Source organism: Dicentrarchus labrax, unplaced genomic scaffold, assembly GCF_905237075.1.
Source record: "Dicentrarchus labrax unplaced genomic scaffold, dlabrax2021, whole genome shotgun sequence".
Lineage (NCBI taxonomy): Eukaryota > Metazoa > Chordata > Actinopteri > Moronidae > Dicentrarchus > Dicentrarchus labrax.
In genome coordinates, this window is record NW_026136723.1 from 6,685,628 (window position 1) to 6,704,981 (window position 19,354).

At 39.3% G+C, this 19,354-nt stretch overlaps 1 long non-coding RNA gene across 1 annotated transcript in view; it reads left to right on the plus strand.

The window, feature by feature from the left end:
- LOC127357944 (uncharacterized) overlaps positions 1 to 19,354 on the plus strand; it is a 130,174-nt gene that overhangs the window by 21,626 nt on the left and 89,194 nt on the right. Inside the window, exon 3 of the long non-coding RNA XR_007882328.1 lies at positions 15,886 to 16,038. This is a non-coding gene — a long non-coding RNA (uncharacterized LOC127357944). The remainder of the gene's footprint in view (positions 1 to 15,885; positions 16,039 to 19,354) is intronic.

Consider the following 19,354-nt stretch of genomic DNA (forward strand, 5'->3'; position numbering starts at 1 on the left):
CACAGGGTCCAGTTTGCTATTCTTAGCACTCTTGGAATGCTGTTTCCGCCCTGTTATTTTGTTTGCTCTCTCTTCACTTCGGAACATGTTAGGGAACTTGTGTTTGGCCTGGCTGCTCTTAGCCGGGATAACAGCCCGCCCCCAAGGCCTGTGACGTGCTGTTGAACTGCTGTGGAGAAGAAGAGTCATGATAAGGTGAATAACAAGCTGCCTGGTGGTTACTTTTAAAGGAAGTCTGACATTGTGTCAAGAAAATTGACTCACTAATAATTCCTATTTTGAAGATACAACTAATTTAGCTTTCAATTCTGAAAAATAAAGTTAAGGTAGATTTTTTTTTAAAAATATGGCCAAATAAAAGTATGCTTGATGAGGCATGAGCAAATAATGACATGCTCTGTTGTCTAGGAAGTAGTGAAGCGGTATGTGTGAGCAGGCGGTTATGAGTTGTGGGACACAGTTAGGGAAAAGGTGTGTGGGGAAAAAGAGTGAGTAACACTCTTGACATGGCCTTAAGCAAGGCACTTAGCCCTGCACTGCTCCAATAGTAAACTGGTCTTATAGGGCAGCTCTGAAGTGTGAATGTGCAGAGCTGCATGAATGAAGCTGAATGTTATTAGAAGAGAGTTTCAGTTTCTCTGGATGGAGAGTTAAAGGTTAAAAGAAAAATACTGGTGTTTTGTACCAATCAAGACATCATCACATTTTAAAAACCTTCTGATGGTTATTTACCAGGGGTTTAAATCTCTTCTTTCTAAGATGATCTGATACGTATCTAGATAGATAGCCCACAATACGATTCAGGGGCGATGCATTTTAATCCCATTCCATGCAATACATTGCGATCAGATAGAGTTCTTAACACTTGTTTAATGAAGACATTTATTTTCCATTCTAAATTGAAATAAGCCAATTCTATAAAAGTGACATTTAACCTTCAAATACATATATTTTATATAATACCCAAGTATTTTTTTTTCTTCATGGGAAAAAAATGGAATTTCAGAATTACATGTCATTGTGTTTATTGCTTTTCCAATAGACAGACAAAAAAGACTTTCTGCCGAGATTACCTTAGACCTTGCCGAGTTGTAGATAAATTGTGGCTGGAAACTGTTTAATATCTCTGTCTTGTGTGTTGTTGCTTGTGCTAGCTGTATTAGCATCCTATTATTAGTATTAGACTTGCTTGCATGCATAGTGTCACCATGGCGTCTCACCAGCATCCAAATGTCTTCCAAACTTTCACCAGTGCACAGCTCAATTAAATCAAACAAAAGTAAAACATTCAAAACACAGCAAGAGCAGATAATCTGAATAAAACAAGCACAAAATACAAAATGAATCTACAAATCCTGTCCGGTATTACAATGCCTGCTCCCCTCCCTGATCTTCCATCCCATAACCATTCAATGTATTATTTTTAGACATTTGTTTGATGTTGTAAATTTCCTCATTACAGTTGTTCCACAAAGCGACTCCTTTAATTGAAATGCAATGACTTTTAGCATTAGTCCCCTCTAATTGCCTCTTGAACATTCAAATTCCTCTCAAGTCATGTTGACTTTCTCTCATTTGGAACAGCGTTTGGATTCTAACAAACTGATTTTTGAAGTCAGCCGAATCTTAGTTATATTTTTGTGCTTTTAATTAGATGAAGAGTGGGTTTATTGGTTCTCTGTAAGTGGTTTCGTTTACAATTCTTTGGGCTCTTATAGCTGCTAACTGCTGCTAAGTGTAGCTTCCATTAGTTCAGTTAACTCAGTCAGCTAACCTGTTGAATTAGCTGACACTGCCCGGACTGGGAGCTCAGACAACCACAGTGTTCTAATGCAGGAGCTTTGAAGCACCAGCTCTCTTTTCTGCCAGTCCAGGCAGCCAAATGTTCTTCCCAGAGTGACATCCTGACATCCAATGATTGTATAGCGTTTTCTCTACATTTTTCTGTCCTGTAGCTTGCTATCTAGTGACAGAATGACCCCCTGGTGTTAAAAGAAAAAAGCTAAAACAAAAAAAAACCTTGGACGGTGGGTCAGGGTCCGGGACAGCTCGTTTAAAGGCCCAGTTTCTGAATACGGGCTGTGTGCATTTCTCCTTGGATTGAGCGTTTTGATACTTTCACAGTATTTATGTTGCACCTACACCTGCTTTATAATAAAAAAAGACATCGAAAATCTCATTCTCTACAATATGGGAATAAAAATAAGTTCTTCAAACCCCCTCATCAGCAGCCTTTTTGGGTCAACTCAGGTTCTAGGAAAGAGGAGGACAAGTTATTTGCATTTCTATAGTTTATTTAAAACAGAAGACACAGGCCCATTTACATGTGAACATCAACATGTTATCTATTGTCATGTGTCTAAAACATCTAATCACTCAAGTGGTTCTTGGCTTTAGGATCTTAGGTATTGCAGCATGTATTTGTCCTAGAGGCTAATACAGTACAGGTTAACTGCCCTTGGATTACTCATTCACTTCTATTAAATGTTCAGTGTGTAACATTCAGGAGGATCTATTAGTAAAAACAGAATATAATATGTACAACTCTGTTTTCAGTGTTTTTAGTGTATAAGCACCTCAATAAAGGAATCATTATCTTTTTATTACCTTAGAATGAGCTGTTTGTATCTGCAGACAGTCCATGTAGTCTGCAATGTTGAAACGTCATGTTTCCTCAGTAGCTCTGAACGGACAAACCAAACACTGGTTCTAGATAGGGCCGTGTGCATTTCGCTGCCACCGTAGTTTCTCCTTGCCACTTGAAAGTGGAGGGTGAAGCGAGGTTGTTGCAATCTACACAATGCGATTCCATAAATCCTACACACTGGACTTAAATACTAAGCTGCATTGTGCACACATGGCATCATTTCCTACTTGTATTAAACAGTTAAGTATGCTGATTTCTTGTAAGCTAACTGCAAAAAATAGTAGCCTATTAAACAGAAGTTGGTATGTGGTACAGTATATGGGGCTGCACATACGGCAATATTCAGTCCTGACTATTCCTGCAGTCTTGCAGAGATTCCCAGGTCTACATTGTGTTGTTCTTGTTTGGTACAGACCCTACAATTGTACAAATAGTGTTTTCAGTGAAAATGAAAATTGTGACGCAAAATGTATCATTATCACTAATCATGAATCCTATCACAATTGTAATATAAAATAATTGCATGATTTTTTTTACCACATTGTACAGAACGGCCCCGTATACTGTGTACATTTAGTGTGTCGTGTGGAACTGGCTTAAAGATCTACAGCCAGCCAGTAGCTCAGTGAGGCTATGCAATGCTAACAGGGTGATGTTTTTCAGGCATAATATTTATCATTAGAGTTCACCATGTTAGTTTTGCATGTTGGCATGCTAAAATGTGCTAATTAGCAATAAACACAAGTACTGCTAAGGCTGATAGGAATACCATTAGTTTGCACTACCGGGGTCCACTTCGGTGGACTCGGACTCAGTTCCCCTCACCTAACCCAAATACTGGCTCCAGATAGGGGCGTTTGCGTTGTTCACAGCCACCATTACCTTTAGCTCCAGACTGCCATTAGGAACACATTCAGCTGAATTTCAGGCTTCGGCGAGTTCTTACCACACTTCCCGCCAAAATGAGACCCCCTGGGGTGTTTGAAGTTCTCGCCTTATGTTTTAACTTTCCATTTTTATCAAAGAACCAGATATTGTTTTGAGCAGTTTTTATATTTTTTTACGCCAAAAAATAACAACATAATTAGAAACTGTTTTAAATGCAAACTAAACAGTTTGTAAGTCGTAAAGTGGGTTGCATCTTCAACTCAACAGTGGCAGCTTTCCAAGGCTGAGTGAATCACATAATGTCTTTGAATATTCAATTTTAGTCTCATTCCTGTTAAGTTTAATCAGCGTTCTCACGTCGAACAGAATGTCCTGATAGTCGGCTGGTTGTGTCAGATTGTTTTCCTTGTTCCCTCTTTTCCTCCTCCTCCAAAAACACTGGCTGCCTGGAGTTCTTGGTATCCAGCAGACTGATCACATGTCTCCCAGGCTTGAGTAAATCACACAGCACAGAGCATGGGCTGGACAAAGGGAAATAGGCTGATAGCAAGAGAGAAGAGAAGTGGTGGTGGAGGGAAGGCGGGAGGGAGAGGGGGCAGGGTGGCATAGAGCACGTGTTTGAAGTAGCCCCGCTCATACCCATCCAGATGAGCGAGAGCACGTGGACGGGGGAGGAGGGCTGGAGGGAGGGGAGGGAGGCTGTCCGAGGGGAAAACAGGCACCTTTGCAACAGGAGGCAACAACAGCACTAGACCCATGTGACAGCCCCATTGTTGTTGCAAATAACTTCACTTTCATGGTGAATGATCAGATATGTCAGGTGGTAGAATAGCAGATCCTTTGTTTTCTTTTGTCATTATATCAGAGAACTGGCCCACAATAACTTAGTCTTTAAAGGGTAATTCTAGTTCATTACAACTTAATCACATTTTGGCCCTCACTCCTATCTGCAATAACAACATCGTATTTAACAAGATAACACAGTGACACAGACAGACAGGTTTTGGGTGTGCCCACTTTCAGTTTTACCTCCAAATGAAGTGATATATATCTGGCTAAACTGTTTTTTATTTTGAAGCAACAAAGCCATGGGTGTCATTTGGGTTTGGTCACATTCCATAACTACAGTATGTAAAGCAAAGATTTCCTCAAACAGTTTATCAGCATTGCAGACGTCAGTGACATGAAGGCTACAGTATTTTCAACTTTGTCCTACTGTGCTCTAACAATTTCCACATTAGCTTTTCACAAATGCTGATCCTCTGAAAAACTGCAGGACAATATATTTATCATGTTATTATCCTTATCCCTGGGTTAACCACTAGAGCTGCAATGATTAGTTGATTAATCAATTATTTGTCAACTATCAAATTAAACGTTAACTATTTTGATAATCGCTTAATTGTTTTGAGTCACTTTTTAAGAAACAAATTACAAATCTTCTGATTCCAGCATCTCAATGTGAATATTTTCTACATTTGACACCTTATGCACAAACTTTTTACATTTTTGTTACATTTACCCATCATTTTGTGCTTGTAGCTTTTTAGCCAGCTCGGTCACTTGTTCTTTTTTTTATGGAAAACAGCACCAGAGGCCAAACGGAAAGGTGGAAGCATGTTACCTATTGGGAGGGTTTCTATTAGGTTAGCTCTAGGCTAATAGTTGTTTCCTCCTTACAACTTGGAATGTGGAATATACTGCTCTTTGCCTGAGGCCTCACTCAACAGTTGGATTAGCCCTGAAATTTTTGGTTAAGACTACTAGTGTGGGTTTCAACAGTAGCAATCTAACATTTGTTGTCCAGGCTAATGTCACCTAATCCTTGTGCGGATTTTCAAGTAACATGACGCTAACTGTTAGCCCAGGCTTGATAAATGCTAGCGTGGTGAGGCTAAGCTATCCTTGGGCTTTCTGTATCCCAAGGGTTCAGGTTAGCCATGCAGGGGAAAAGCATTTAACCTCATTCTCTGCTGAACCCAAGCAGTTGTACTTCTCCCCAAGATTAGCTGGCTAACTGTTTTTGTGAACCTGAAGTCCTCAAATAGAGTCAATCGACTGGGTAGATCCTGACTGACTGTCATGGCAACCGTGTGAAATAAAAGCAACAGACAACTGGAGCTGCAATGATTAGTCAATTTGTTGTCCTCTATTAAATTAATTGCCAACTGTTTTGATAATTGATTCATCATTTTGAGAAAAACTTCAGATTTTAAAATCTCAAATGTATTGTGTTTTTCCTGCTTTCTTTTGTCCTCTATGACAGTAAACTGGATATCTTTGGGTTGTGGACAAAACCATACATCTGAGGACGTCACCTTGGACTGTGGGGAACAATTTTTTACCATTTCCTGACATTTAGTGGACCAAACAGTTAATGAAGAAAATGATCGACAGAAAATAGTGGCAGAGAGAACAAAGATTAAGTGAATTGAACTGAAAATGGGAGGAACATTGAGCATTCTGAACCAAATTCTCCTCTAAGCCGATACTTATGTGACCTCTGTTTAATCATTTGTCACACTGACAAATTTAGATCATTCATATATTCAGAGTGGGTGTAGACTTTTTGGAAGCAGGTGATATTAGATGCAGGGACTCTGCCAAAGCGTAGGGTTGAGCGAATTAACAGCCCTGCTCAGCAAGGTGAAAGATAATTCAACATCACTGTAACCTTGTTGAAAATTCACTGTACGTTTCCGTGCTGCAGAGGCTCCAGAGTGTTCAGCACTGAGCCATGCTGACACATTACATGCTGCCGGAGCACACCTGCTGGGTTTTGGTCTCCTTCTCCCTTTCCTCCTCCTCCTCCTCTTGCCTCCACTCCTCCTCGGCTCCCCCTCCCCTCCCCCTCTATCTAAACCCAACCCGGTTTCCTGGCAATGTGGTGAGAGAGCCGTTGGGCTGCGTCTTTGTTTGCGTTCCCTCGGCTTCCTCTTTTTACTGAGAGCTTCAGCAGAGCAGAGATAGTCAGAGCGCTGCCTCCCCTCCCCCCACCACCCGGTATCCACGCCTCAGCATGGGGCTACATGCCAAGCGACCTGAGACGCTCCCTGACTCGCAGTGCAATCCACTGACTTTTATTGGTGTGACTGCTTATCACACACACACCGTGGCCAAAGCACATAGCACGGCACATTTATGCATTCGAACTGTAATGAGCTGATGAGTTGTTTGGTTCGATAGACAAAATAATTCATTATCCTCACAGATTCAAAACAGACTACTATTTATGTCATTAACAATTATAGGTTTGCAAGCGTGTATTATACAGTAGTACAAAACAATCAATATTTATATTCATGAGAAAAAGCTCCAAGTTTGAGATCATGTAGTGTTTGTGTAAGATTATAGCAGCAACTGCCAGCACTCACATTCTTTACATTCTGTGTGTTCCTGTTTGGATTTTCTAGGCTTTTAAATACTCGTAATTGGATCAGGTGGTGCTGTGCTTGATGCTTTTTATAAGGTCAGGGTCATTTTTGTGCCAAATTTTGATGCGAATGAATCAACAAAACTAAAAACAAAAACTCTGTTTTACTTCTCAGTCCTAAACCAACATATAGGGATTGCATTTCAAGGAGCCCAACCCAGCAAGCATTGGGTGACAGGCAGGGAAATACCTTCTCCATTCACACCTGTGAGAAATTTACAGTCTCCACTTGACCTGTATGTGTTTGCGTTGTGAGAGGAAATCGGAGCACCCAGAGGAGACCTACACAAACACAGAGAGAACATGCAAACTACACCAGGAAGCCACCTGCACGGCTGAACCCCTGTCAGAACAACACAATTAAAAATGTAGAAGTGGACACATTACATAATCTGCTGCTTACTGACAAGGTTTGTGAAGACTGGCTCATTGCTAAGCTAACCCATGATGAAAAACAAGGTCCATGTTCAGCCATTTGTAGAATGAATGATCACAGGTTACTTGCATTAACCAACAACCTTTTTATAATATATGGTTTTATCATTCGCAATGTTACTTACCTAAAGATATGGCAGTTTAAGCAGTAACTTACACTACAAGCTCACAGCTCTCTCAATTTTATATATGTACAAATTCTTGCCAAAGATAACCATTTTAAGATAAAACAAACTGTTACTATTAGGAAGGAGCAAGTACACTATTATCTGAATCTGTTCAACCAACTAAATTATCTGTATCTGTATCTGCACACAGAACAGCTGGGGGTTAAACGGGTGGTGCTAAACCTGAAGTAGTTTATTTAGGCCTGAAGTTTATATGGGTTGGAAGTTGCAAAATGTATTACAAAACCATTTACAGAATTGAGATTCTGAGCAATGTTTTTGATCACAAGAGTAAAGTAACTATTTACAGGACAAGTTGTGTTCTTAAATAAAAGTCTCCACAGTGAGCCAGCAAGCCACACAGTAAAGATAAATATCTAATTGCCTCCTCATTTTTCATTAAAGATTCCACATTTTGGAATTTTGTTCATTGGCTTTCTTGCCGAGATTTAAAGTGGCATCTAGTGGTGAAGTTGCAGATTGCAACCAACTGAATACCGCTTGCCTTCAAAACTATGGTGGCCCACTCCCTCTGTAGAAAAAAATGGCTAATTCTAAGGTAACAAAAACACAATAATTCCTATATTCAGGTTATTATACGCAAATGAAAACATACCTATGAATATTATATTCCATTTCTGACATTAGATCCTCCTAAATGTTACACACTAGACCTTTAAATCAAGATCAAAATAAATATGAAGCTACTGCCAGCAGCCGGTATTCGGAACCACCTTCTACCAAAGAACACTGTATGTCTAGTGCATCCTGCTTTTCATAGTAGTATGCAGTATAAAACTGTTAAATCACTTTATTTTTCAGTATGCTAAAGTAGACTCATCAGGTTTCTGGTTTTGGAAGGCCGAAGTATAAAGCATCGCTAATGGCCTAATGTTTATCTGCAGTCGACATCAGAGGTGTGTGTAAGATGTTTAAGTTTTACTTGAGTTATGACTCATTCAACTTTTATGGGTTAATTCAAAATGCGTCAATTTGCGTCACCTCATCTCATGAAAGCACATTTTTTAAATAATTAGCACCTCTAAAACTCCCTAAGTACTGTGATGCATCTTGTTTATTTAATGGTAAACAACATGTAATGATAGTTTGTGGTTTCATATATGAAGCAGTAAAATACATTTACAGTGATGATGCTTACAAGCTCTAGAGAAAAACAGACACGGATTTGAATTATAATTAACTAAGTTAAATCCATATTTTATTAATTGTTATACTGGCTTCCCACTAAAAACAGGCAGCATGTTAAAGATTCATTGTAGAGCACAATCAAGCCCCAGGGGTAACAAAACAGAAGAAAGCAGATACATAACGAGCTCTGGAATGAACATGATTTCAAGAGGCGACCTAAAGCAATAATCCATTACAAGTGTATTGATTAATAAGGAGTCAGACTAAAGTTATGAACATGATTTATGTTTCTTTGGATCTACTATCAATACCCTGGTTTAGTGCCATCGAGCGGTATAGTTGCAGATTGTAACTCTCTCGCTTCACCATCAGGGGGATGGTGAAGCGAGAGAGGGAGGACCAATTCTAAGGTAACAAAAACATAAAGATTCCTGCTGTTATTATAGATGGTTATACATTAATGAAAACATGCTGTACCTATAAATATTATATTCTATGTATGCCAATAGATTTGATGTCAATTTGGTTTTGTTAGCTCCAAAAAACCTTCTCAAAGTATTGTTCTGTCGACAATATCTATTCATCTCTAGGGTTGGCAGTGTTAATGGTACCCCACTTGGTCCTGAAACTATTGTATAGGTTTCCTTGAAATTTTGTTCAACTATTGAATGGGTAGCCATGAAATGTAAAACATTCATGTTCTCCAGAGGATAGAGTGTAAAAAAGTAAATATCTTTGTTCTTCTAAAGACATTTTCTCCACCATATTGGGCAAACTATTCATGGCTAATTACTCATTGGGATGTAAATCACTCAAGAATAACTATGGATTAGTATAACTTGGATTTTATTGCCGCAGATCCGACTGCTTGTGTTTTTTTCTCCATCTGACCTATTGTTAGCAATGTCACCGCATTCCAATAATTAACAAAAATACAAGTCCAAGTTGTAATAAATTGTAGTTTTCCTTTAAAGCAGTATTAATGTTTTTTTTTGGCCACTTGGGGGCAGCAGAATAAGAATCTAGAAGACATGGATTAGCCTAATATTTGCATTCATTTAAACACACCTAAATACCTGCGTAATGCTGTAACAGCATTCCCTGTTGACCCGCCCTACTCTGCCTCTGATTGGCTAGAGTTAGTTGGTGTGGTTGGTTTGGTTTAGGCATGAGGGGTGAGATGCTTAGGGCTAGAAAAAAATGTCAGGGTCAGAGCCAATCAGAGACAGAGGGGACTACAGGTGGAAAAATAACACCTGCTAAACACATAGCTAGCTTAACACAGAGTAAACAGGGCTATCAATGTCCTTGTTGAAATAGATAGGAAACAATATACAAAAATATTTAGGGTTACAGTTATTTAGGGTGCTGAATTAGGGTACTGGAACCTTTTTTGGTCCAATTCAGGCACTGGCAGTTGGACTGAATGAAAATAGTATGGGCACAGTCACACATGCGCAAATTCACATCTTCGCTTCATGTGGAGTTCAGTTCAAGAAGTGTGTGCGGTTGACTGTGTGCGTCTGCCTAGGTAGGTGAAAGTCACTCGCCTGCATTCCACATTTGTGAGCATGCCCCAAAGATCCCGCCGGAAAACCAAAACAGTGAGTTGAAAGATGCTAAAATGCTCCACAGAGCTGAGGGCACTGTAGAATTGGTGATCATTCTCTGTCCATTCATCACTACTAGTGACCCCTTTCACATTGCAGTCATTTGATTGATTGGTACTATGAAAATATTAATCAGTGCAGCTTTAAATGCCATATCTTTGTGTTCAACAAGAAAACCAAGGCTTCCTCCAAAGGGTTGGGGTCTGTGGGGCTACATTGATCACATACAGTCCTCCTGGACGTTTTCACACCACGTCTCAAAAACGACAACAGCACAGAGAAAATACCCCTTGCTTTCCATGTTTGCTGACTTTGTTCCACAATTAGCGTGTGAGTGAATCATCCTGAAGGGCTTATTTTCATGACGCTGTTGCTGCTCTTGTTTTCACCGGGGTGATAATGATGAGGAACAGGAGTTATTAATACACACATTTTCCTTTGGGGGCTCAATCTCACACAGTCAAAACGGAAGCTGACAGTGCACTGGGAGGTTTTCACAAGCTGCCCACGATTACGTTGGTTGCTTTGTTTTTGCTCAGTAGCAATTGAGGATGAATGGTTGCAGTGTTTGGGATCACTAGGTTTTTAGTGAATCTGTGTCAAGTCGTGCTATTTTCAAAGACTGACCATTGAAATTTATTTCAACCAAATACAAACCATGAATGTCACCTGGCTATTGTATCCTTAAGCCTAAGTGAGTCCAAATAGAGTCTTGTAGCTTTTATGACTATAAACAAGAGCAAAGATCAAGTAGAAAGTGCTGAAATCAAATTGGAATTCACAGTTAACAATCACATCAGGGAGTATTCAGGACTACTGTTCCCTGTAAACTGACGTAGCCTCTAATAATTCATAATTTAATAGAGGGTAATATCTTGTCAGTTATAATCCACTGCTCCACTGTGTCCAGACATTAAGAGGATATTTAAAAAATGTGTCAGATTATAGAGGCAGAGTTTGATTGTTTGCTGAATAGAGGCCCCCTGCAGAAAACCGCCTATTTCTTATAAAACGTTGTTCTCATTACAGTGACTGATGAGGAAACATCCCAAAGTAAACACATGTCCATTTGGCTGAAGGATCCCTGCTGTTGTTCTTCTAAACAACCCCACCTCCCCCCTCTTGTCTTCTATTTCCCAGTGCATTGTGGGATGACAAATAAACAAGTCCAGGCGGAGGAGGAGTCCAATGTTCAGCCTCCACAACAGGGATCTGTGGCAGAGGGTTTCTCAAAGCCAGCTGAAGCACCAGAGCTGAGTCACTCGGACTGTGAATCAAGCCGCACACTCAGAAAGACAACATGTCATTCTGGACACATCTGTGTGTTCAGGCAACGTAACTCCATAATGCATCCATATATACATTTACATACAGACAATCTGACACTGTTTCCTTTGAGGCAACCTGCTGGCAGTGGGAACAGGGAGGACTAAAACACAGGAAAGAAATAGTGAGCATACTGTTTATAGAAATACAAGAAAAATCTGAAAAATGCCAAAGATATGCCATATTTGAAGTAAGCAATGAGTGTGATCATCAAGTTTTAACAAGACAGCACCTCCCATGCTTCACTCAAATTTGACTGCTGCATTGTTCTCCAGTCTATCACCTTCTATGTAGCAGATTCACACATTAGCACACATTTTTCGCTCAGGTTGAAAAGTTTTTGCGTCAATTTGCATCACCTCAGGCGAACTGGCAGTGAATAGCGTCTTTCCTTTGTCTTTGTGTTCTATCTGAGGTAGTCTACAGTCGTGCTAGTGGCTCTGTGAGCTAGCAGCTTTGTATGTATGTATGCATATGTCGACATGCTCACTATGAAAATGCTAAAATGTTTATTGTTAGTGGGCAACTATCTTCACCATCCTAGTTTAGCATGTTAGTATGCTAACATTTGCTAATTAAACACAAACTACTGTTGTACTACTCTTATTATATGTCTATCTCATTATATGTATATATGTCCCACAGACACTGGCATCACTTGAGACACCACACTAATATAGAATAAGAGCTTAAAGCATAAGAGGTAAGAAAGATTTTCTAAGAGGAAACACATTGTAAAACTATAAAAAAACATTCAAATTCATGGAAAATACATAAAACACAATATAAAGTAAGGAGTAACATTACCAAAATACAACTGCATGCATTCCTTATAGAGAGTAACAAGGAAATATAAAGACAGAAGTGATAAAAACACATGATGTGTTCACATTTACAAGCTTATACAGTAGGCTACATAGCCTACACAAGGCCATTTGTATAGAACACAAGTGACTTTACAGAGACGATTGTGTCTTGTGTATCTTGTGAATATCTCAAACTAGGGCCCTATTATATCTTATATGTGGATAATAACACAAACTTTATATTCCCAGTGCAGTGGCAGTCTGCCCTGCTGCTTCAGCACACTGTCACCATGGCGATCCCTGGGGAAAGGTCATGAGCCGCCTGGCTTGGATGTTTGAAGGTCTGCAGATTGGCTATTGATGCTGATGACACGAGACTCGCTGGCACATACTGGTCATCCTTCGGCTGGCTCATTTCCAAACTTTGCTCTTTCAGAGAATCATTTTCACAAACCTCCTCAGCTCCCTGGTTGCACAGTACAGCTTGACTGTAGGCTGATAGCTAATGTTTCTGGAACAATGCTGCTAATAGCCTACATTCAGTATCTTTAAATTTACATTTTTGTGTCAAAAAAGGTGAATATTGAAACTCTCCATTCAAACTCATCAAATTCTATTAGGTGAATTATCAGCTCCTTGTGCTCCTCGTGTGCAATTTCAGTTTGGCAATCCAGTCAGTGAAGAGCCCTCCTAGTCCATTTAAAAACAGTCAAAAACATTACCCAAATTTTACAAGCGTTTGGTTAACAAGACACATCTGCGCACTTAGCACCTGCTGATTTATTTCTGTACAAAGTGCCCATTTCACTTTCATCTATAAAGCTGATATGTGAAAAACGTTCATCTCAGATATTCACACATTTGTTTACATTTATTCCATCATATGTAGAGTGATAATCTCTGGTAACAGAAAAGTGTAGACACCTGTGGGAAAGCGACATCATTCAGTTTTCAAACCCAATGGTTGTTTTCATATGAAGGATGGGCAGAATTGACTAATCATGTGGATATTGAAAGAGGATCTAATTAAAGTGTTATTTTGGACCTAAAGGATCCTCAGAAGGTATCAACATGTCTATATTGTGGAGAGAAACATTCAATAAAAATAAAAAAAACGCAAGGCAGAAGAAATGGCAGAACTGGTTTTTACTCACATATGCCAAAGTTTGTAGCACGATGCCAATGGTGTACATATTGAAAAGCTTCTATTGTTCACACAAGATTGTGAGGAGGACAGGTCACAGCAGCATTAATGAAAATGGACAGGCTGGCAGAGGCTAATCCACGTCTCAAAACCAACTTCAAAGTGTTGGCAGTTGAGGGACCATTCAACTGTATATAGTTAAATAGTACCAGACCTCCTAGAGCAATGTCATTCAACTGCCTTCTCTACCAGATTATTACTAAGCCCTCAGGAACACCACTGGGCTGTGTAGCAATGTTAGCATAGTGGCCACAGTTGGGATTGCAAGTCACATGACGCCCATTGGCCTGAATGTTTCTCATACACAATCATTACAGAAGAAACAGTTGTAAAATGATGAACTGAATCTTGAAGAGCTGTATCAGTAAATCATTTTTGTGCTGTTCAGATGTACACGGAGCCAGTAGGGAGGCATCCGGCTCGATGGCTTTAAAGTCCCCATGAAACAGAAAGCAGAGTGCTTTTTGCCTCTGCATATTCACGTGTTTCCTGTAAAAACAGGCCGATAGGGATATTGATTGGTGTTTACAGTTGCCAGTAGTGATCCAGTGAACACAGCTGGCAACGAGACATAGCAAGCCAGCAGTTAATTAGTGGTTAGCCACTTTAGCAAGTACTTAAAGCTATCTGTCCATCAGGAAACTCTGTAAAAACAGAGTTGAAGCTTAGCAGCCAGAGGACATATGAGGGAAACAGAAATATTTTCTGCATAAAATATGATTCAGTTAAACCAAAACTAGTGAATAAAGTTATAAAGTTGTGCTCTTGTACAGTAAACAGTGAGTCCCAGCCTTATGTTTTACATCAGCTCCCAGAAACACAAACACATTAGTTCCCTCTTGTGCATTATGAGCCATCAACAACTTTTTATTGTTTTTCAGGAAATTACAAATTCTAAGATACCATTAAGAATACCTGAAATTACCTAAAAAGGTACTTTTTGGTCATTGATGAGTCAGATACTCATATGTAGTTGACTTATAGCGCTAAAAAAACGTTTAAAAACATACATTTTGAATTCATGGGGACTTTAAAGCGACTATGTAGGATTTTGGTTTTGGTTTAATTCAACAATATCTATTGATGGTTAAATGTACTTTTGTATGAACTGAAAACATTCTTTCTTAGGAGGTGTGATTCTGTGATGGACAGGAGACCTGACTTTAATTGTACAGCACTTGTATTCGCTCTCAGCACCGTGGTTGTCTTTTCCTAAGTCCTTATGAGTTCTCCTACCCATCTTTCTCTGAATCTCTGAATCTCTGAGGAAAACCTTCTGAGGTCAAGGAAAAGTTTAGGAAAGCACATAAATGACCCTTTATCTGGCAGGTGTTGGTAATGCAGACTGTACCAATTAAGACTTTTGGGTGGGGGGAAGTCATAGGTTTTCTTTTTGTATTTTCTTTCCAACCTTAGTAAAATTAACTCTACCCTGTGTAGGATGTTATAGAGTTATTGTACATTTTAATGCCTTAATGGAAAGACTTATGTTACTAACATTCTTAATAGCTTTGATTGTCTGTTTAATTTTACCCTTGCTATTGCAGATGTAGTTTGACCTAAAAGTATTTAAAGCTATTGTTTGATTCATTTGGCTCTAAACCTCCCAGATTTGCTGGCTAACATCCTGATCAGCAGGGTTTGAAAGCCAAACATCAAGGAAGTGCAGCAACAAGATATAACAAGCCAGCTAATATTACGTAGTCCAGCAACGAGCAGGCCAGCTCGCCGTCTGTCTGCAGCCTTTTATTTTTCTCCTCCTCTCTTCTAAGCTTCCTCCATTGTCCTCTTACATCTATTCGTCTCTGTCATTACCTATGCATTGCCTGCTCCAGTTCTGGCATGAGTGTAAACTCTAGGGACGAGCCAGTACACCATTATCTGTATTTGAATTGAATGGGCAGGGCTTAAATCTGAAGTGGGTGGTGCTTAAACCCAAAATTGACAGGTCTAACCAAAAGAAGTTCATTTAAGCCTGAAATTGATATGGGTGGATTTGAAGTTGCTATATGTATCAGCAAAATATTTATAGGATTTAGCTTTAGCCAAAAGTTACATTGTGATAGAAAAGGCGTACATGGAGCCGAGTGGGAATAACAGAATAACATTCACCCTATGACAACTCAGTGTAGCATCAAAATGATTTTGAAGCTGTTATTTTAAGGTAGAAAAGTTACATAATGGGAACCCCCTAAAAATCTTGTTTTTGCTCACTTGCAGTGGTTCCACTGAATCACATGAAACAAAGACCTAAGGTCCCATCCAAACCACAGACACTGCAAACGTGGTCTGCGCCTCAGCCCATTCAAGCGCCACCTATTTTGTGAAGACTTGTGGATAAACGTCACCTCCTGGTCTGACCGGGCACTTAAGGTAAGATTATATAAGCCATTCAACACATATTTAAAAGATTCACATGCACAGATACCACCGTGTCCTGTGCACCATGGCAGCAGAACATAAAAATGTCAGATTCACACAAGCCAAACAGACAGTAATGAAGCAAAGGTCTGGTTGCACATAATCAAAGCAGAGAAAATCAACTTGACTTCTAAACACACTCTGCTCACCGTTGTCATCCAACAGAGACAGAACAGTCACCGCTCATTAGACATGCAGGTATCACACACAACCAAAATACATACAAACAGCAGGGAGTTCAACTCTGGGTTTTATATTGATTGCAGTGAGGCAGATAAGTTTGTATGTTTACATTTCTAAGCCCATCATTACAAACTGAAGCTATATGTTTGGCTGTGTTATGTTAGTGTGCTGGAAGCTGGATGAAGGTTATGCAAATTAGCTGTTTAAAAACATTTAAAACACCATCAAAATTACATAAAATAATACTTTTTGCTATATGACAGAGGTTCTCAATCTTATTACTTAAAGGTCTGTATGATTTTTATTTTTAATTGATGATAACGAAAGAATTAATCCCCTACATTTACAACCAGAAACGAGAAACATATGTGTATCTGTATGTGCGATTTAGAAGCTTCTCAGTCAACGTCACTATGACAACAGTGTCCACAATAGAGAAATAAGCCACATTAAAATCACATCTTGGGGACAGAGTGCTGTGAATTAGGGCTTATAGGTATTGGGTTTTCAATTTTGGAATTTGGATATTTGTTCATACACTTACATCTCTGTCCCTGTCACTGCTACAGAGACTGGGTTGCCCCGCCTCTTTCTGCTTCTCTCTTGCGGTATGATACAAGGACAGAAACCTACAGGCTGTATGAAGCAAGTGTGAACCTATTGTGGCATTATGGTCGTCACTATATCGGTTTGTCTGAGCCAACTGAGGTGATGTACTGTGAGTTGAGTTGCTCTCATTGGCTGTTTCTGAAAGGATTTTAGGAGAGAAATAGGAAACGCAGGAACAGAATCTGGATTCATATCTGATCAGCACTGCCTAGTTTGACAGTTTGATCTGAGTTTGGTACGTTGAGCTGGACGGACTCACTGAGAATGACCTGTCAATCCTAAGGTAGCCACGCCCTAAAGCATACCCTGCTTTGTCATCTATTTTAAATGGGACCATAAATGAACACCATTCTGTATGGAAGAAGACTGAAACTAGAGATTGACACCATACACTCATTAGGAAACTGTTAACTTAGCTCATACAAGTGTATGAAGTCAGAAGTCGACTCATTTATCCATAACACTGCATGCTATTTTTTTTTTTTTTCAAAATCTGACATTTTGTAACATATTGCATTCATCACATGAGGTATGGGCTAGGTCCGGATTGACTTGCCATTCAGCCTAATAAATATGTGTCCGTTTTTCCAGACTTGTGATTTCTGTTTATCATAGCAAATGCAATCGAATTCACCAGCCATTATGTCAGTGGTAAAGCTAAGTGCAGGTCATTGCCAGGTTATTTATTATAATTATTTGAACTATGCTACCTTGAATGCTTTTTTTTTTTTTCGTTTGACTGTTCATTCTTGATCTTGACACAGAATGTTACAAATCCTCTTAATCTCTAGTTCTAGATGTTTTGATGATCAAACAATCAGCAGATTGAGTTTGCTCCTAAAAAATGTTTTTAGATTCTTGATAATAGTCCACAAAACAAAGCTGTAATCATGGTCAGGTGTTTATCTTGGGTGCTATGTCACAAGCTGTTTGTCATGGTTTGGTATTGTTTATGCTGTCACCTGATCGTACTGTTGTAAGTGTCAGCTGGTTGTGACGGTCATGTGACAATATAAACATTATATACCCTGTTAAATCTTAAACAATTTGTGTATTTTATAAACTTATCATAGGACTACCCTTTTTACATAGATAATTGATTCATTCATTAATCTGAATCTAATAACAATAACTGTCAAATACATGTGGTGGAGCAAAAAGTAAAGTATTTCCCTCTGAAACGTCGTGGATTAGAAGTATTAAGTAGCATAAAAGGGGAATATTAGTAAAGTAAAGTACCTCAAAATTCCTTTGCCAGCCTTAACTGTACCTTATACCTAGTGCTCAGTAGCTAATGTTAGCATGCTAACAGGTTAAACTAACATGGTTAACATATCTGCAGTATATATCTGAATGTTAGCAGTCATTGTGAGTATATAAATATTGACTGTATATAAAGATGGATGACTAGACAATTCCCCAAGAGTGAAGGCAAAACATCTCGCTCGCCCCCTGCTGGCTGGCTGCAGTACAGGTCATAAACCCCGCCCCCTTCATGTTAGCAGTGAAAGTGGGAGGAAGTGGAGACATATCATCCATCTTTATGTCAATGTGTGAGGATGTTAGCATGCTTTAACTCAAAGCATCGGTTAAGTACAGTTTCCCCGAGGTGCTAGCATGGCTGTAGAGTGTTAATATGCTCCAAAAACAGTACTTGTTTTATGATCCAACAGCGTCTGAAACCCCGTCCCAACACACCTTTCTGACGTCGGAACTGGAGAGACTGCGTGGACAATTTTAGCCAGCTTCTCACCTTTCAAGTGTGACCGTTTGGAATACTTTTGCCTAAGGACGTGATCGGATGACACTTTGGTCTAATGTTAGATGACACACGAGAGTAATTATGCAAAAAGCTGACAATTACAATATCCAGTATATTTGGAAAGGGACGTGTCCCTACGCCCTGGACCCCGTAAACATTAGCCCTTGTACCCATTGCTAACTAAATATTCAGAACACATTATGTAATATTTCCTACCTCCATACACATGATGGGAAATGTAATATGATTTATAGCATTTTACCACTTTTCTCCATATTCCAGGTTTTTTATTATACCTGTTTTTCCCATAAGTCAAGTTGATGCACGGGTCTGCAGGGCAAAGTGAATGTGCAGCGGTGCTCACATTCACACATCAAATTGGTTTTTATACGTTCCAGGCTTTGCATTGGGTATATTTGCCCATGTTTTTACAGCAATGGTTATTCAGTGTTCATTCACATTTACCTATTAGGTTTTCAGACACACATACATGCACACACACACACACACACACACACACACACACACACACACACACACACACACACACAACTGCTAGTTTACAGCTACAAAACAACAGCAACAAAGAAAGAAACATTGTTTCTCACCAGGCAGATAGCTTGCAAATAAACTTCTTTCATCACGCACTAGTTAGGTAGAACATGTTTCTACAAGGGTTAAATAGCAAATCATTAAGAAGGAGATGCACACTGT